This window comes from Taeniopygia guttata, chromosome W, assembly GCF_048771995.1.
Source record: "Taeniopygia guttata chromosome W, bTaeGut7.mat, whole genome shotgun sequence".
NCBI classification, from domain to species: Eukaryota; Metazoa; Chordata; class Aves; order Passeriformes; family Estrildidae; genus Taeniopygia; species Taeniopygia guttata.
The window spans coordinates 13037995-13059169 of record NC_133064.1 but is presented as its reverse complement, the minus strand read 5'-3'; positions in this window follow the sequence as shown (position 1 = coordinate 13059169).

Sequence of the window (21175 nt, the reverse complement as noted above, 5' to 3'; positions counted from 1 at the left end):
CTCTCTCTTCCCCCAGGGCCCTCTCAGTACATACCATTTATCCGCACACCAGCAGGTCGTTTTCTGTCTCCGCAGGTGGCAAGCTGAGGCAGAGCGGAGCCCCTCCGGGGAAATTCCCCGGGGCACGCCAAGGGGTCCACTCCCCCACTGCCCCTGCGAGGACAGAAAATCTCCTGCCTGGCTTGCCAAATGACACACGGATGAAAAATCAAAACTTCACAATTCTAATAAAGATTTTTAGGGAACAGTAATTTTTATTTTTTCAGCGCTGGGCGCACACCGGGATTTCCCCTGCCACAGGGATTTTCTTTCAAAGGGCATGTGTGCTCCTTGGGGATTTCTGATCCTTTTTATTATTCTGCACTAATTTACATATACATAGAATCTTACAATAGGTTTATGCATATTTATTCTGTTGATTTTGAGTTACAATTTACAGTTGGCCCTTTATACAGAGAACTCTTTGATACCTTTGTCCATTTTTGCAGACTTCTTTTTTCTTAGTTTTAGAGTTCAAGGGGCCCCTCTTATCTCTTCACCTTGAAGATTACATTCTTTTCTCTTTAGCTAGGACAGTTTTACAAGCACAGCAGAGTTAACAGACTAAACAACATATTTCACTCATGTTAGCAAGCCACTATGCAGTACACTTCACCTACATCCAGATGGATTTTTTACCCTGTTAAGTTTTACTCTGTTTCAGTTGTCAGAAATATGGTATTCTATGTACCATAATGCACTTAAGTAAAGTGCACCACTCCCAAGTGAAACGAGCCAGCCTGGACAGAACTGTAATGGGCCAATCAAGCCCCTTAAACCTTCATGCAAATGAAGAATCCAAAAAGAAACCAATCCAAACAGACAAAAAACAGGATAAAAAGTGGACTTCTGACTCACTGAACCCATGCCACTCCACCTGGAGCATCGGGGATATTGCTGCTCAGAAGACCCAGCGCTGGCACTGCAGCATCCTCGATGGGAATGCTCCTGCTCAGTCTGCTGGCCCCCGTGCTTTAGGCCTTTCTCTTTTTATTACAATAAGTATTGAAATCACTTTTAGTACCGGGAATGTGTTCCCATTTTTAACAATACCACTTTCTAACTTTGACTAGTTAGAGTCTTTGTCCCTAGTTTTCGGTTTTAACAATTCAATTGGTGAGCCGAGCCAGGAGGAGACTCTACTCGTCTCACAGCCCAGATCGTGGACCCCCTCAGGGTGCCCTTGAGATATTCCTGGAAGAGTGGGCTTCGCTGCCCGGACTGTTCATCCAGCAGCAAAGGACCCCTGACTACTAAAACTCTGGACAAAAGAGTATGTTTAAAAATTTAAACAGTTTTAAGTAGTGACCTGTAAGGTGTACATGTGGTCAGGAAAGGCCATTGGTAAGTTGTGGGAGATGTCCCACATGCAACTTGAGCCTCTGTAGTGTGCTTGCATGCTGAAGTTGCAGTTGAAATCTGGTTAATCTGTTTGCCACCAGAAAGAGTTGTGGAACTGTTGTACCAAGCTCGGGCTTTTGTTGTTGTCAGAAAGGGATTTTGCCATTTGTTTCGCCATAGAGGGCTCAGTTTGGTAGCAATTTGGGCTGCCAGTCATAAGGCAAAATCCTGATCTAAAGTTGTTATGCTATTATGAATGTGTCCTGACTGTGTGAACGATTGTGAGAGCATTTGTTGAGACGTGCTGTTAGCACGATGCAAGTGGGAGTTTAGACCCACGGTTCTTTTCTCAGGCTACTGAAAAGGCCGGGTAATGTGGCAGTCACATTCTCTCTCTCAGGATTTTTTCATAGAGGAGCACAGAGGGAAGAAAGAGAAAACAATTTCTATTTCTGCTCCTGTGGAGTTGTGTTTTTTATGTTTTATTACATTTGTATTATGTATAGGTTTGTTCCATGTACCCCCGGTTCTGTAACGGTTCTCCCCGGGTTTTCCCATCTTTCCCCGTGGGTCCGTTGTCCCCAAAAATGCTAAGTCATTCACCCTGTTTACCCCAGATGCCTGTCTGTCACTCAGTGTCCCTTATCCCCCACCTAGAATCTTCCACCCGGGACGCCGGGTGATTGGTAGAGGACCTGGGACCTTTCCCCTGTCTGTCCTTCATTGGATGTACCCCCATATCCCACTACCCTCAAACCTCCCGTGGCTTTACCCCATTGGCTGCTCCGGTTTTCCCCCATTCCGTATTTAGTTCGTTCGCGCAGCGCGCTCCGGGCTTTCTCCTGGCTGGCTCCAGCGCGCTCTGCCCTGCTCGCGCCACTCCGGCAAACGCAGGCGCGGCACGCCTGGTTCCCTTCGAATGATTGTATTCCCTGTTGGATTACAATAAATGGAATTCGCCCCCCAGAGAGAGACTCTCTTCATAATTCGCCGTGGGGTTGCTGACTGTTCTCCGAACCCCGATAGCGCTCCCCAAAGCCCTGTGAGGTCCAGCGGGAAGCGCTAGAAATCTGCCCACCCTTTCTCCCCAGAGCTAGCCGGGGCAGGGAGAGGCATCGGGGAGAAGAGCACATCGGCATGCTCCTTGTTTTTCACATGTGGCATGTGCTTGGAGAATTGTTTAACTGGGGTGATTGCTTGATTGGATTCTGGTGAGGATTGTTTGAGCCTGATGGCCAATCAAATCTGCCTGTGTCTGGACTCTCGCGAGAGGGTCACGAGTTGTTAGTTAGTTAGATATAGTAGTTAGAAAAAGTAGGTATGTAGTTTTAGTATCTCTTTTAAATAGGATATTAATATATTATAGTATAGTTATAATAAAGAAATCATTCAGCCTTCTGAACTGGAGTCAGACATCATCATTTCATCCCACTGGGTTCACCCACGTTTACAATAGGGAAAAAAAAAAGTGATAGGGGTGCATGATCCTTAATAAAATCCCCTCCCTGCTGTGATTGTGTGTGTGTGCATACCCGATGTTCATGTTAAAAGGGTTTGGACTCTGAAAAATTATAGGAGCGGCGCTTCGCTGTTCATGTGTTTATGTTTGCGGAATTTGAAATATAGAAGATGAGTGCTTTAGTGTAGTGTGTTTGTATATTGTTAGATTGTATGAAGTGTTTCCCGTGGGCATAATAGGATTGTGATGTTGTAATCCTGTTTGTAGCAGTGGTGGGGTTTTTTTGAGGCAACACTGCCATCTTGTGTCAAAGTGTAGCACACATTGAGTGTGAAGTAATAAAACTGGTTTGTTTGGAGCCTTTGATAAGGGTTTACTGGTGATTTTAGGTACAGGGATTGTGTTTGCAATTATAATAGGTGTGAAAAACACGCTCACTCTTCTGTGAAATTTTAAAAAATTTAATAAAGGACAATGGGAGACAAGGACCATAGAGCAAAGGTTATTATGGCCAGGTGCATCTTGTCATTCAGCCAAGATCACACTGTTACCTTTGGGGATACCCCTTAAATATCTTTTCCCTTACATCGGCTGGTGTAGCAGGCAGAGGCCCTGCAAGGCCTCCCTGGCAGTCACTCGCCTAAGATAAGAAATGCCTAGTCATGATGACTGGACCAAAGAAGCCCCTCTTCCGCATTCAGACCCTTGTTATAGGTAGTATTCTCCTCACCCCTGGCCATTGGACAATTTCCAATACCCCTGTACCCTACATAAACCTCCATTTCTGCCCTGTTCGGCAGAGAAGGTCTGTCCCTGCACCCCTTCACAAGAGCTGGCAATAAAAGGACACCGCTGTGGAACTGCATACAGCCTTCTCTCTCTCTCTCCCCCTATGTGTCTGCTGAGGCACTTGCGAGCACAGAGCAAAATCACTAAGAGCTGAACTCATAAGAGCTGAAATCACTCCAGAGGTGCGGGCTAAGTTTGCCCGCGGCTGGGAGCTGAGCCTAGGGACCCAGACAGGCTGAGCCTAACAGCCCAGCACTATCCAGACACTTATGGCAGCAGCTGCCCGGGGGGCTGGATGGACCCCTGGGACCCCAGGCCACCTTAGGCTGGTTGCATATTCATAGACCCCTATGCATATCCATAAACTACTTTACATTTTCCAGGAACTATTTTACATGGCCCCTGCTTGGGATCTGCCTTTTTAGACCATGCGTGTTTCATGGCTGTGGTTTTGGCTCCTTCTCTTTATCACTTCCAGTTTGGTCCTTGGTCCACACTGTCTTCTGATGGTGGATGCTGATATTTGGCATATCTGTAGCAGGTGACTTCATCCTATGTTCATTGGATGCTATCCCATCCAAGCAGGCATTTTAACACAAGCATAGCTATTTCACTACTATGTCTAAGTTTAATTAACAGAAGAAATACAAACTATATCTTTATAACAAAGTTACATTAACACCACAGATATAAAAACCATTTTAATATTTGTGAAAAGCCAATATTATAATATGTATCTATAAAAATTCCCTCTCTTATTCTTTATAAATCATTCGGCTTGAGCAATATTTCTTGTCTACTTGTATTCTTTGGACTATGCTGGTAATTAATCAAATAATACAGGGGATTAAACAAGGAAGAAATATCAAAATAGTTGTAACACATAAAAGGAAGAAGCTTATTTCTTCCACCATCCTATCCCAAATGCATTACCCCACCAGCTAGTTTTAAACATAGTTTCCCAATTTTGGACTGGTACGTGGGTTATTTTTCTGATATACTTTGCTTTTTCCAGGATGACATCCCCATTGTCATCTATTTTCAACAATCTGATATATTATTTACCACCCGGTCCCCATTTGAAAGTCAATTTGGTATCACCCGGTTTAGATGTGATAGTCCATTCCTCAGGTTCCTTCACAGATCCTTTGATTCTGCTGGCTTGAATCCACCTGAAAATGACTTCTTAATAGCACAGGGAAAGTGACAAAAGGAAGAAAATACTATATCAGCATTTGCCATCAGCATTCCACAAAAATTTCTGGGTTTAGTAAAAAGCTTTTTTCTACTGCTGTCGGAATCTGCAGGTATTGATGATTTCAAGATTGTACAAAGTCTCTGTCTTTCTGCCCCGTTGCCAAAGAAGAAACCATAATTCTTCTCTGCTGTTTTCCAGGTTGTTTATTCTTGCTTATCTCTAACATGTTCTGCTGCCCTGCTGCAGGTCTGTCCTGCAGGGCAGTGTGCGGGGCTCTGCCCCCAGTGGGATGTTACAAACATTATATACCAGAAACTACCTGTGCTATATTTACAATAATATGCCAATATCTATCACCTACGTTGTACAGTGTGTCCCCAACCTAAACCAATAGGAAAATGCCAACACTACAGTGAAACATGGAGGGCATGAAGAAGGAGGAAAAGGACAAGACACACCCAATTTCCTCCATCTTGTCCCCTTTGAACCTCTAATCTAGAAACCTAAAATTTTACTTTTGCACCCATGCCACACTTAATTATTACTCATATCAAACACTCAGAGCTTGTAATTCATCCTGTAAGATTGAAAACTCTTTTCCATGGACAGAGATCAGAGACAGTGTCTCTCGGGGCTCTGTACAGGGGGGTTCCTGACCCCCTGCCAGGGTCCCAGGCCCTCCAGGGCAGCCAGAGGGAAGCCCTGGGTTCCCACAATCTGGTTCCGAATTTTCACACCAACTACTCGGGTTAGTGTCCACTTAAAAGATTGGTGTAAAGCCTGGGAGCCCTCTCCTTGGTATAGGGTACAAAATATTATAATACCAGTAATTTGCCAATAAGGGTAGAGTCCTGACCTTGCATTTACTGTATAATGTCCTATTCTCCCCTTTTGGGTTTGTTGCCCTGTTGGTGTCTCAGGGTAATCAGACTGGTCTTCTGGAGGAACTTAGTACTTGGCTGGCAATAGTTGGAGCATTTCAGCATTATTCTATTTTTGGGGGGCCTGTCTCTTTCCCCTCTGCCTCGCCCGCCAACTCGGGTGCTTCGAGCCGCGGGGTAAACCATCTTCTCGGCAGCAGCGGTACTCGCCTGAGTGCCCATTCCCCTGCTCCTTCCTAATCTTGTACTGTTCCCAGCTCTTATCCATGACCGGGGGTGGGTCACACAGGACCTCCTTTAGTTCCCTCTGACAACACCCTTTTATAATTTGGGCAACAAATGGAGGGGGCTCGTTAGAGGGGAAACAAAAGTTTTCTGGATGCACCCCTTGGTGTAAATTTTCCTCAGATTCAAAGGGAATCCACTGATTTCCCCACTCCCCTAATTTCAAGACAGCTTCGGTTAATTCTCGTTCAGTCTTGTAACATTCTGTACAAACCCCAGTGGGCGGCCTCCGCCTTCGGCAATGGACCCACCATCGTTCTTGGCAAACTTTACATGCAAAGCATACAAAAGGATAACAATCACAGTCTACCTTATTACAAATTATCAAATAATCACTAACAAGCAGGTAATTATATCCCTCTTGCTCCCCTTTGTGACCGACTTGAATGATGTATACAGAGTTCATCAGTTTCTCTTAATGGTAACCTTCAAGTCCCCAGGCTGGCTGGTCACTTTCCAGTGGTCGTCTGTGGTGACTGGACCTTTGATGCTGCTCGCGTGAGTCCACTCCTTCTCAGCTGTCCTGACAGCAGTTTTTGTGGTAAGCAAAACAACAAAGGGACCTTCCCAACGTGAGGTCAGGCAGGTCTCTTTCCAAGTTTTAATAAGCACTTTATCCGCAGGCTTAATTTTGTGAATGGGGAGGTCCAAAGGTGGTGTCTGCACTAACAGCCCCTTTTTCCAGAGCTCCTCTCTCCTATTCATTATCTGTGTGATGTAGGTCTTGATTTGAAAATTTTCTATACATGGGTGGTTCGTGGGGGCCTCAATGTCATATGGCATCCCAAACAGCATCTCAAAGAGTGAAACCCCCACATCAGTGTGAGGTTGGGTACAGATGTTCAACAGTGCTAGGGGTAAGCATTTTTCCCATGACATCTTGGTTTCAATCATTAACGTAGTCAATTGTTTCTTAATTTCCCCATTCATCCTTTCCACCCTTCTGGAACTTTGTGGGTGCCATGGGGTGTGATGTTTCCACTGTATTCCCAGAGTATTAAAAATGTCCTTCGTCACCTTCGAGGTGAAGTGAGGGCCCCGGTCTGAGTCTACCGCCTCCAATATACCATATCTGGGGATAACCTCTTCCAGTATTATTTTTACTACAACATGTGCAGTTGCCCTTGCTGTGGGGAAGGCTTCCACATAGTGGGTGAGGTGATCCACTATGACTAGCAAGTACTTATACCTTCTTACTTTAGGTAACTCTATGAAATCCACCTGTACATGAGAAAAGGATCTGTGAGCCAGCTCCCGACCACCCATCTCTCTCTCTCTTTGCTGCTGCTTATTTACCTTTAAGCAGGTTAGGCAGCGACTGGTTACCTGCTTGGCCAGGTTATATACCCCTATACACATATATTTAATAGAAAATTGGTCTATTAGTGCTTGAGTTCCCCAGTGCGTTTTGCCGTGCATTGCCTGTAATACTCTCAATGCCATCGCTGTTGGCAACACCTCCCGACCATTAGGTAATATCCATTTACCTTCCTCTTTTTCCTGTACCCCCATTCGGTCCAATTTTTCTTTTTCTTGAACAGTAAATGTTAAAATGAATTTTGGGCCATGTGAACAGCAATATTTCTCCTCAGGGCTTTCACAAAAACATTCCAAACCACCCCCACAGGTGGTACCACTCTCCCGTTGCATGCTCATTGGTTTATATTTTAAAGTTAGTAGTGCCACTCTTTTTGCCTCCTGGTCAGCTAGATTATTTCCTCTGATTGTGTTTCCCATGCCCTTCTGGTGTCCCTGTACATACATTACAGCTATCTCTTTTGGACCCCTTATTGCCTGCAAAATCTGTTTTATAAGTTCTTCATGCAACAGTCTTTTACCCTGTGAATTGATTAAACCTCTTTCCTCCCAAATTTTCCCAAAAGTGTGCATGACACCGTAGGCATATTTTGAGTCAGTGTTAATTGTCTTCGCCTTTCCCTCTAATAATCTTAGAGCCCTTAATACTGCATACAATTCGCATGCCTGGGCAGACCAGCTGAGGCTCAGGGGACCAGATTCCTTTACCTGTAGGATTTTCCCATCAATTATAGCATATCCCGACCTTCTTTTCCCTTCAAGTACCCTGGATGATCCATCCACAAACAGCTTATCCCCCGTTTCTAGTTCTTCCCCCTCCAGGTCTGGTCTAATCTTTATTTGTTCTTCTATTTGCTGGAGGCAATTATGTGCTAATTCCGAGCGAGGTTCACCATACAGAAACTGTGCAGGATTTTGGAGGGCAGTGGTCTCAAGTATCAATTTAGGGGATGAAATTAGGATTCCTTCATACTTAAAAAGCCTAGCATCTGTAATCCATTTTTCTGCTTTCTGCTGCAATACTCCCCTTATGTTATGTGGGGACATTACCCTTAACTCACTTCCAAAGGTAATCTTGCCGGTTTCTTCTACTAGCAAAGCAGCTGCCACTATTGCCTGTAAACAGGTGGGCCACCCACGACTAACAGGATCCAGAAGCTTTGATAAGTAGGCTACTGGTTTCTTACTCCCAGCCCAATCTTGAGCCAAAACTCCATATGTTGTCCCCTCATCTACCTTAACAAACAGATAAAAAGGTCTCTTCAAATCAGGGAGGCTAAGTACAGGTGCATTACTCAATTCTCTTTTAAGGGCCTCTAATTGTTCCTCATCTTCTTGTGACTATTTGAGTAATCCTTCCTTTGTCAATTTATCATATAAAAATTTTATCTTTCCACTGAAATTTTCTATCCACTGCCTGCAGTACCCAAATAGTCCCAATAATTGCCTTACTTGCCTTTTAGTCCTCGGGGCTGGGATTGAGAGAATCCCCTTAACTCTATCCAGATCTAGTTTCTTAGTTCCCTTACTCAACCTGTGGCCCAAGTACTTTACCTCTTTTTCTACAAACTGCAACTTGGATTTAGACACTTTCAATCCCTTTATACTCAAAAAGTTCAGTAATCTTATGCTCTCCTGTCTCACTGCCTCCTCTCGTCCTGCAATCAACAAATCATCCACATATTGTATTAAGACTACTTTTGCCTCTGGATGGTAGTCCTGCAAGACCTGCTCTAAGGCTTGTCCAAACAGATTGGGAGATTCTGTGAATCCCTGGGGGAGTACTGTCTATCTCAGTTGCTGTTTTCTATGTGTATCAGGGTCCTCCCACTCGAAGGCAAAATAATCTCGGCAGTTTTCCCTAAGCGGGCAGGCCCAAAAGGCATCTTTCAAGTCTATCACACTATACCACTGATTCTCAGGGCCTAATTGACTCAATAAGGTGTATGGGTTAGCCACAACAGAGAATCTTTCAATTGTTCTTTTATTGATTTCTCTTAGATCATGGACTAACCAGTAACTGCCATCTGCCTTCTTCACAGGCAGAATGGGGGTGTTAAAAGGGGACACGCAAGGTTCAAGTAAACCCTGCTGCAACAGTCTTTCAATCTCGGGTTTTAATTCTCTCCTTCCTTCCTGAGATAAAGGGTATTGTTTAACTCTAACAGGGATTTCCGGGTTCCTGATGGTTACTTCAAAAGGTTCAATATCTAATTTTCCCACAGTATCAGGGGTATACCAAAATTCAGGGTTTATATTTTCCTCATCTATTTTGTGTAAAGGGCACAACTTAACAGTTAACCTATCCTCTACTATTTCTACCCCAATTCCTAATTCTACCATTAAATCACGTCCCAGGAGATTGTAGTCGGCCTCCGGGACTAGTAGCAGGGATCCCACTCCAATCTTGGAGTGGGTTTCCAATAATACATCTTTGATGACAGGCACTCCAAAAGGTTCACCTTTTGCCCCAACTACCTGTACTTTTTATGTTGATAACTTACACCCTTGAGGAAGGGTTTGGACAGTCGATCTTTCCGCCCCAGAGTCCACAAGGAACTCATATTCTTGCTGCTGGGGCCCTACTTTAAGCTTTACCAGGGGCTCTGTTTGTTCTTGTGTCCCCAGCAAATAGACCCCCTGACCCCCCTAGTCCTCTTTGAACTGCTTTTCATCCACGATTCTTTTCCTGCAGTCCTTCCTCATATGCCCTCTCCGACCACAGTAAAAGCACTCTATTCCATTTTCCTTCCTGTCCCTCAAACTTCTCCTTTGATTCCTTTGCCTAGCCCCCCCCCCCCCTTTCCTTCTGTGGGGACTCAGTTCTCTGTCCTTCTCGAACTACCATCATCTTCACTTGTCTCCAATGGGTCTCATCCTCCCTTCTCACGTACACCTTCTGCACTTCCCTCAACAATTCATCCAAGCCTCTACCTTGCCAGTCCTCTAACTTCTCTAGCTTTTTTTGAATATCCATCCATGACCTAGCCACGAACTGTGTTTTTAGTAATGCTTCTCCCACAGGGGAGTCGGGATCCACACCAGAATATAGCTGAAAGGTTCTTCGGAGCCTTTCCAACCACTCTGTAGGATCCTCATCCTTCTTTTGATGCTCACAAAATGCCTTGTTGATGTTTTGTCCACGGGGGATGGATTCCCTTATCCCTTGAATTATTATAGATCTCAAATCTGCCATGTGGGCCCTATGCTGTGGGTTTTGATTATCCCAGTTAGGACATTGTCTAAGACATTTAGTATCTGCGAGGGGTCCTGCCTGGTGTTCATCATCCCAAACTCTCATTTCCGCTGTTCTAATCATCCTCATTTCCTCTGCCGTGAATAGAATGCTTAAAATTGACTGTATCTCATCCCAGGTATAGATATTGGGTCTTAAAAACTGATCTACCCACTCTGTCACTCCCAAAGGATCTTCTAACAAATGACCCATCTCTTTCTTAAACTCCCGGACGTCTCCTGAATTCAAGGGCACCGCTATGTATCCTATTCCTGGAATTTGGGCGGGCTGTCCGTGTTGTCCTGCATTTGGATTCGGGACCATCCCCATTCCTGTTTCTCTGAGAGGGAACATACCAAACCCCTTCTGTTTCTTTTTGGACTGACTCCTAGTTACCGCCGATTGGTTTCGGACTCTGACTCATCATCACCTAAGGTGTCATGCGCAGGTGCTGAGGGACTGGGGTTATGAGGGGGAGGAGGTGGAGGGGAAGGAGGAGGCGGTAGTGGGGGATACACGTTAGGAGGGGGAGAAGGTGGAGGGGAGGGAGGAGGTGGTGGTGGTGGAAGGGGGGGGGGTACATAGGGTGGAGAGAAGTCGGGTAATTCCTGCCCTCCTCTAAATTTCTTCTTCTTTTTCCGAGTGTTGAGGGCAAACAGTTTTACCCTTGTTTCTCCCACTATCCAGAGGGAGGCATATTCACTTTATTCTAAGTTAAAAGGCTCTTTAGAATTAACATAAATGTTAAGTGCCTGTCATATCTAATCCTCAAACGATCCGAACACTGGCCAGTAAAGGTGGTCTTTCCTAATTTGTTTTCCTCCCCAAACTTCCATGCAATAGTGGATCATTTTTGCTCGATCTTTCCCTCTTCTTGAGGGAAAATCATTCCAGTATTTTATCATCAGTCCTAATGGACTATCTGGAGGTATCTGGGGAAGTTTTACACGGGTCCCCTCTCCCATGGGATCAGAGGGCTTGCTTTTCCCCTGTCCCATCTTCCAGAGTGCCTTCACACACACACACTGTCGCTCCCCCTATTCGTGGCCCAGCCCCTCGCGGGGTATGGAAAACGCACTACTAAGAGGTCTGCACTTGTGTCGTCCCACCAGGACGTCTCACACACCACACTCTGGGATACCCAACCCCGACCGAGCGGTCCTCACGCCTCAATGGGTGAGGCAACTCCGGCGGTTCACAGAAGCCGCCGGAGTTTATACTTACACCGTCCTGTGTCTTCGCCCAGAACTTCGTGCACAAAGATTAAGGGGTTGCCGGCCTTATTTTGCTTGCTATCGAATTTGAGTTCGTCGGTCAGAGTCCGGGGAGGAGCGTCCCCGCAGGGCCACTGTCAAAGCAGTGGGGCGCCTCCCTAGCAAGGCTCCCTCCTCCGGACGATCCGATGCGAGTCACGGCACCAAATTTTGTTATAAAGTTGGGGAGTAATTAGATTCAGCCTTAATAGGTCAGTTGAGAATTTATTAATTACAGCAAGCGATAGCAAGTAAAATAGCGCTGGGCGAAGCCGGGGGGGGTCTCTGCTCCTCTAGTGGCTCACACCGCACCTCCCGGTCTTTCAGTTCTTATACCCCTTCAGTTCCGGACTTCGTGACATTCTCGATGTGCTCTGCATCTGCGCGGCGTGTTGCTAGGGGTCTTTTTTCTGCTGTCCAGTGGTCATTTGAGGAAAGCTCCTATTCTTCTTCCTCCGAGGTAGCGTTAACCCTGCAATAACTTCTCCAAATATGGTTACGCAGCTTGCAAAGATCTCTCAATTCCACAATCTACTGATACCAGTACATCCTGCCTTCCTGCCCCACTGTTTCCTGCGTCTTACACAATCCCTGGGGCTTTTCCTGATGAACAAAAACTATGGTATTGTCTTTCACACCGACTGCACTGGGCGCCGCAGCCACTGCCGGGGCCGCCCCGCCTACTTTGTCTCGGCCGAGAGATGCCAAAACAGCCGCCATCGGCCATGTGTGGTTCGGTCTCCACCAGAAGATCCGCCTTTGGCGGTTCCGGCAGCGGACCCCGCCTTCGCCTTGGAGGACTAAGCCTCGGCCCGGATCCCTCCCCTAAACCCCCCTCCTGCCCTGCGCTCAGTTCCCTCGGTAACCACAACTCCGGCTGTTCAGGGAAACTCTCTCTAGAGGAAGCACCTCCTGAGTGGGGTCAAAACCAAAAAAGCTTTTTAGGGGCAGCTTTTAAGAGAGAAAGAAGAAACTTCAACTGAATAGTTAGACAGACTTAGGACATTATAAGAGAAATTGTACTAATCAGGTAAAAGATCTGAAAATGTTCCGAGAGATGGGTACAGAGGAGGAATAGAGAAGTCATAAGCTCTATATTTTAGGGGGCAAATACCATCTGGAGCCGGTGATACCTTTAAAAGTGGGTCCCCAAGAAGAAGAATTAGAATTTGTGGTAGACATAGGGGCAGAAAGAATCTGCCTGCTAAATATTCCAAAAGGTTATATAGTGTGAGCAAAGATACTGTAAAGGTAATAGGGGCAAAAGGAGAGAGTTTCACAGTTCCTGTCATTAAAGATGTGGTAATTGAGGGAGAAACTAAAATTTAGATGGAGGATGTCTTATTGGTCCCTGGGGTAGGTAGCAACTTATTAAGAAGAGACTTACAGGTAAAACTAGGAATAGAGGTTATACCAGAAGAAGGGAAAATAACAGCTAGAGTTTTAAAACTTGGCCAGGGAGATGAGAAAAAAAATTAACAAGGAAATCTGGTCTGGGGAAGGAAAAAGGGGAGGATTAGATATAGACCATATAAGGGTCACAATTGAGAGAGAAGATTTTCCCATGTGTCATATATCATTAGAAGGATGGGAAGGTTTGAAGCCAGTAATAGAAGGACTAATAAAAGATGAGACATTAGAACCTTGTAAGTCTCCTCATAATACCCCTATTTTCCCAGTAAAGAGGCCCAAGGGGAACTATCTTTTATTGTCCAGTAAAGCCAGGGAACCTCAGGGAAACGGGAAACTGGACAAGACAAACGCACATCCAATCAATATGATTAATGCAACGTTCTCCGTTTATTCAAAATCAGGCGGTAGTTTATATAAGCTTCTATATAGTTTACAGAAACAAAGACACTCTGATTGGTAGGCTAACATTGTTTACCTTTTCCTTAAAACGGCCTGCACAGTACACCATAAAACCTATACTAGTTCACACCCCGTGGTCCCCCCAGTACCTTAAGACTATTTTCTACCTGCGCCACAACCCTGAATTTCTAACTGCGTCAGAGGCTTTGAAGGCCCCACCAGGCCTCAATCTGAGGCCTAGCCTGGAGTAGCTCAACTTTCACAATTCATGCCCTCTTTCTCTCAAAAATGCTGCAACAATTCCCTCTTTTTCTTTTGAGCTACTCAGGCTGGAGTGAAGGCTCAATGAACTAATTTTTGCACACACTGTAAAAAACACGGTATAACAATTGAAATAACTATAAAGATAAAAAAAAAAGTGCAATACCCTTTGACCCAGCTAACATAAAAGAAACAATCTTAACTTCAAACATAAACTATAACTTCTAATAAACTAACTTCTGATAAATCTAACTTCACACTTATGATATTTCAACTTATTTTCTCTGAACTCTACAAAATTAATTTTCATCGGAACGGGATTCGTCACGGGATGTTCCAGGCGAACTGCTGTCGTTGACGTGGTTATCACTGCGGGTTGGTATCTTTTCCTGTGGACACGCACGGGTGAATCTGCTCGGTACCCAGACTGGACCAGTACCTGTTGAAACACACATATAACCTCTACCAAGAAACAACACTGGACTTGGCCCCCGCCATTCACCCGTCTGCATGTCTTTGTGATACACGTAAAGTCCTGGAATCGCTTGCGGTCTTCCTTCTTTCACCGTTTGGTGGTGTATCACGACCGCAGGTTCTTCTTTACCTTCTGCCAAACACAAATAGTTTAGAGTGAACAACACCTTTGACAATCGGTTAAACACATCAGTTTCATCACTTTGCTTTTGTTTTGCTATATATTCTTTCAGGGTACGGTTGGCCCTCTCCACAATGGCCTGACCTGTAGATGAGTGAGGGATCCCTGTGGTATGTTTCACCCCCCACTTCTGCATAAATGTTGCAACTTGTTGACTAGTATAAGATGGGGCATTATCAGTTTTGATTTCCACAGGTACACCCATTACTGCGAAGCAGGCAAATAAATGCCTCTTCACATGGAGGGCCTTTTCCCCTGTCTGTGCTGTGGCCCAAATGAATCTAGAATAAGTATCTACAGTGACATGAACACATTTCAGTTTCCCAAACTCGGGGACATGAGTTACATCCATCTGCCACAACTCTAAAGCTTTCAGACCCCTTGGATTTGTCCCAAGTCCGAGGCCAGGCCCGTAATGACTACATTGAGGGCAGGCTCGAACAATCCCCTGTGCATCACTCATGGGGATCTGAAATTGTCGGTGCATGGCTCTCGCATTTTGGTGGAATGTCTCATGACTGTTGCGAGCTCTCTCAAAACTGTTCTGGGGGGGAACATGGACTGCATAACTGACCGCGGCATCCGCCAATGCGTTGCCCTCTCCCAAACCTCTGTTACATTGGTGACTTCGAATGTGCATGATGCAAAAGGCATGCTGGCGCTGCTTCAACACGCTCCGCAACTGCAGAAACAGTTCTCCAAGACGCTGGTTTTGGGTTCTTCTGAGGAGCGCATCTTCAATTCTCTGCACAACTTGTTGCCTTTATAAAAGACAACGGCGACCTGGTTACAAGAAGACAGCACGGCAGCCCGGCTTCATCCGGGCTACTCGGACTAACGACACATGCTGGCACCAATTTGGTGGACGGTCGAAAGCGTTTATTATCTTATCTCATGGGTTTAAATAGGTTTAGGGGTCTTTGCTACGTCAGAGGGGGGCTGGGGGTCTTAGAGGATAGTGGGTAGTGGAATTTTACCAGAACAGGTGTGGCTACATTCTTCTGGGACTTCTGGGGTTAACTAGATAAGTGGGGAAGAGAGAGAGGGAGGGGTCTGTCTTTCCGTGACATCCCGTGGTGGTCTTCCGCTCCGCCTGTCCCTATCTACCACAACAACTCCAACCACATATAAAGAGTCTGATACAACGTTGAGTGGTTCCTTGTTCCAGGTCTGGAAAGCCCAACACACGGCCTTCAACTCGAGGGTTTGTAGACTATCTTCCACATCACCTCTGATTAGATGTTCCAACCATTTCCCTCGTTGTTGCCAAACGCACGCAGCTCTTTTTGATCTTCGTCCGGCATCAGTGAAGACTGTTCTTCCTTCCACTGGTTTCACTGAACACAAGGGTCTTTCCAACCACTGGTAACGACTGACAAAATGCCACATTGGGCCTTTTGGTTGTTTGTTGTGCACCACTCCTGTGAAACCCAACAATGCTTCCTGCAGTGCAGTAGAGTGTCTGAGCTGCCATTCCAGATCTTCATTTTTCACAGGAACACTGATGTCTGCTGGTTCTTTTCCATCTATTTCTAAAATTCTGTCTCTGCCTTTTCGTATCAATGCAGCAAGAGCATCTGTCCTGCCCATCACACGACTTCTTGGTTGAACGGGTAAAAACACCCACTCGAGTAGAATTGCTGTTGATCCACGTTGGGACTCCCTCTTTTTCTTTTGCCATTGAAAGACAATGGCAAGCGGAGAAACATCAGCGTTGGAGAGGAACAGTGACAATGGCAAATGCTCAATGCGACGAGCACTCCAGCTGCGTTGTAGTTTTTCTGAAACTCGAATCAAAGCTTCTTGCTGCTCAGGGGTACAGACTCGAGGGCTGTTGGCATCACTGCCATGAAGCCACGGCAAAAATGGTTGCAAATCATCGTTGGTGATTCCTACAATGGTACGAACCCACTGCAGGTCTCCAAAAAGTCTCTGGGCATCATGTAAAGTAGAAATGTCAACATGTAAAGTGAGTTTCTGGGGTCGGATTTGCGAATCTGTGATCAGCCAACCTAAGTATTTCCAGGGGGCTGATCGCTGTACTTTTTCTGGGGACACTGTCAATCCATGCTTTTTCAGTTGCGAAAAAAGCCAATTCAAGTCTGCATCTGCCAATGGCTGTTTGGTGGTAATGAGAATGTCATCCATGTAGTGGTAAATGATTGCATTGGGAAAGTGTTGACGAACTGGCCGCAGGGCCCAATCGACAAACAGCTGACACATGGTTGGAGAATTGCGCATCCCCTGAGGGAGGGAAGTCCATTCATATCGTTTTGCTGGTGTTGCTCTGTTGATGGATGGCACAGTGAAAGCGAATCGCTGGGTATCTTGTGGATGAAGAGGAATGGCAAAGAAACAGTCCTTTAAATCAATGACAACAATGCTCCACCCCTGTGGGATCATGGTTGGTGTTGGCAGTCCAGGCTGCAAAGCACCCATTGCCTGCATTTGCTCATTCACTTTTCGCAAATCATGCACCAATCTCCATTTTCCTGATTTCTTTGGGATGATGAAAATTGGGGTGTTCCATGGGCTGACAGATGGCTGAACATGTCCAGCTTCAAGTTGCTCTTGTACCAATTGGTTAGCAATTTGCAGCCGTTCTTCTGACATTGGCCACTGCTCAATCCAAACGGGTGTTTCAGTCAACCAGGTAATTTTGAGAATGGGCGGCTGCTCTGCAGTGGCCATTACGGAAAATGCTGATCAGTGGTCAAAACCATCCCAAGCTGGGAAAGCACATCTCTGCCTATCAATCCTGGAAGCTGCGTGGGCAAAGACATGACATATGGTTGAGTCACAATAACTTGATTGTCTTCAAAGATGATGCTGATGGGATCTCTGCTAACTGAAGGAATTTTCATTCCACCCACTCCTACAATGTGCGAACTTGGGGCTCGCAAGGGCCAGTTGGATGGCCAGTACATCTGATTGATAATTGAGACATCTGCTCCTGTATCAAGCATTGGTTCCAATCGAACACAGTGTGAACCACGTTTCAGTTGTACCTTCTTGTATGGACGATCTTTCAGATTAATTGTGAAGAAGACATCATGGCCAGTTGATCCAAAGCCCTTGTCTTGTCTTTCAGAATCAGTTGATTCTCTTGGGCGCTGACGATGTGGCAAGAAATTTTCAATTGCTACAATTAGGGCAATCTTGCTTCCTTTGGGAATTGTCACAGGTGGTTGCAAAGCATGAGCCATTATTTTCACTTGACCGGTGAAGTCTGCGTCAATGACACCGGGAATCACGATCACACCTTGTTTGCTTGTGGAGGATCTCCCCAGCAACAAACCTCCCACTAGAGAAGTTGTGCTGTACATTGGACCATATACATTGGTAGGAATTAGGGTTACTTTTGTGTCATTCAGAGTGACTTCTGTGGCGGTGGCAACGTCGACTCCAAGACATCCCCAGGTGGCAGGTGAATTGTTCAACAGGAAGCTGTTCTTGGAGTCTGTGGGGTCTGGGCATCGATTTATTTCTTCACGCGGTGCCTCCACGCGCTGCGCCGACCGTTTCCCGAACTGCGACAAGCTTCTGTGGCATGGTTGTCAGTGTTGCACTTGTGGCACCACACAGCCTTTTGGCAATCTCGCCGGAGATGGCCTGTTCCACCGCATCGAAAGCAAAGGGTTTTAGATGATTTAAGATTAGGTTGACTTTTGCTGCGACGAAGTGAGTTGTTACCTTTGCTGCCTGACAAGGCAGCTGCAATCATGTGTCCCTGTTGTTGCATGGCATCTTGAATGGTTGCGGTGAATGCTGCAGCTTGGTTGCTTTGTTCTGCGCGTGTGGCTCTGACAAGCATCTCGTCGACTGGACAGCCCTGAGGGAGGGTGGCTAGGATGGTTCTGGTGGGTGGGTTAGCATTCTCAAAAGCAAGGGATCGGAATAAATGTTCCTGAACGTCTGGTGGCACGTCAGGTGCATCCTTTAAAGCAGCTGACAGCCTATCAATAAATTGTCCAAACGGTTCAGTGGCTCCTTGCTTTATGGTGGCATAGGGTGCTGACTTTTTCTTGTCTGGTACCAAAAGCAAAGCTTGATGAGCCAATTGCTGTGACAATTGATGTATTTCAATAGGAAAGGTAAGTTGTACCTGATTGGTTGCATATGGTCCTTGCCCAGTCAGCATATCTGGCTGGACTCCATAAAAAGGGTCCCCCACAGTTGTGTGCTTGTTGGCCTCTTCAATTGCCAACCGTTTCCACTCCCTTTCAAACATGAGGTATTGGGAAGGTGTCAGGAGCAGGGATGCAACGTTAGATGAATCACTAGGACAAAGCACATCTGCTGTGAATATATACTGAATGATGTTCCTGGCTGCTTCTGATCTGATCCCATAAGTGGTGACTGTCTGCTTGGCTGACTGTAGGATTTTCCACTCATGAGGCTCCCAGATGGCATTCCCGTTAGATACTATAACAGGACAAGCCAGGGAGCTGGCAGCTTTCCAGTCACCGTCTAAAAGAGCATCCTTCACAACTGACGCCCATCGGGACTGCAATGGATTTTTTAAAACTGCTGGCAATGCCAATTGCTGGCCAGTGGAAGGTTCCACTGCTTGAGCCTGACGATTCGAAAGGGTGGCAAGGCGGGCTATTTTTTTCTGCAACGTATTTGGTCTTTGTATCTTGTTCTGTGATCGTGTGTCCCTGCTGCAATTGACAACCGGAAGGTCTGGCTCTGAGTCGTCAGAATCTGAACTCGGTGGGGGTGGGCTGCGCAGCGCTACCGTGGTGGGATGGGAACTGGCATTTTCGGGGCTCTGCTCTGGTGCTGTTTGGGTGGCTACTTCTGCCACTCCGCTAGCATTGGGGTGTCCAGCCCCTCCAAACCGCGCCAGGCTGCTGGCAGCGGCCGCCGCCTCCGGCGGGTGCCGGCGAGCCATTCCTCTGCGCATGCACGCAGCCGCGGCAGCCGCAGCCGCTGCCGCTGCGGGGGGGCGAGGGGCCGACGCCGCCCCGCTCCCGTCTCCGCCCTGGTCTCTGCCTTGATCTCCGCCCCCGAGTTCCTCCTCCTGACTCAGCCCTGTTTCGTCACCAGCTCCGCCTGCCTCCTCAGGTGTCTCCCCGCCTCCCGAGGGACCCGGGAGGGTCACTTCCTGGTCTGCCGCATTTCGCGAAACCACCGAGCTGTTAACATCCGCTGCTCGGGAGCAGACTTCCGCTCCGGGCGCAGCCGCATCCCCGCTCCGTCTCGCGTCGGCCGGCCCCGCGCTGCCCAGCTCCGTGCCGCCCTCCAAACGAGCGACAACATCTCTGACAGAGGGGCTGACTGGGGCTTTCTGCCCGCGCACTGGCCGCATATTACAAACATTAAAGAATTTTTCAACCCGCGATGGCTTTCGCGTTTCTATTTGTTCTGCTGTGGACTGCTCGAATGCTCGAATGGCAGCTTCCGCTGCCTCTTTCTCCGCGGCCATGCTTTGTAAGGTATGTGAAACTTTCTTCCAAACACCTCCAAGCTCTAATAGTGTTTTCTTGTCCTTTTTGCCCTCTATCACTGCATCCCAAAGCAGCTGGCCCAGCTCTCGCCATTCGGTTTCACTAAAAAGCAGGGAAGGTTTTTGCAGCTTGCCTTTGCTTCTTGCCCAAATGACCAACTGTTCTAAATCGGCTTCTTTAACTTTTTCAGCTCTCTTTGAGAGAATATGAAAGAGCAGCCGCACTGAAGCCTGTAAATCTCCATCCATGGTGAACTTTCACCCTCTCTTTCTGTCTGCGGCTTACCTCAGTCTACGCGGGCTGCTCCGCTCTCGCTTTTCTTCGGCAAGGCAGCAGCTCCCGCTCCAGCTCCCCGGCCTCGGCCACGTCCACCCCCGCCGTTCGGGTCCTTTGTGAACGCCGAGGTCTTCCCACTGCTCCAACGGACTCTCGCAAGCAAACAACAATGCGAAGAGTCTTTTTCCTCCCGTTGGGAAACGGCCCAATTCGGAGTTTGGAGACTTCTGCTCCGTTCCACCTGATCCCCGTTCACAAAAAGTGAATTTGGGATCCCGGTCCCGTCACCATGAGGCGATTTGGACCTGAATTCCTGTCGCGCGACTCAAACCTGACTGCCCGTTACTCTAAAAGTAATTTGGCAGCCTTCTCGGAGCCTCCTGAGTCCCTGTTCGGGCGCCACTTAAAGCCAGGGAACCTCAGGGAAACGGGAAACTGGACAAGACAAACGCACATCCAATCAATATGATTAATGCAACGTTCTCCGTTTATTCAAAATCAGGCGGTAGTTTATATAAGCTTCTATATAGTTTACAGAAACAAAGACACTCTGATTGGTAGGCTAACATTGTTTACCTTTTCCTTAAAACGGCCTGCACAGTACACCATAAAACCTATACTAGTTCACACCCCGTGGTCCCCCCAGTACCTTAAGACTATTTTCTACCTGCGCCACAACCCTGAATTTCTAACTGCGTCAGAGGCTTTGAAGGCCCCACCAGGCCTCAATCTGAGGCCTAGCCTGGAGTAGCTCAACTTTCACAATTCATGCCCTCTTTCTCTCAAAAATGCTGCAACAGTCCAGGGAAGCTGAAGTTGAATTTAGAGATGCTATTATGAAACTTTTGAATTTTCTGCAGGAAAAAAGATTAAGGGTATCAAAAGGGAAACTGCAATTTGTAGAACCAGAGGTAGAATATC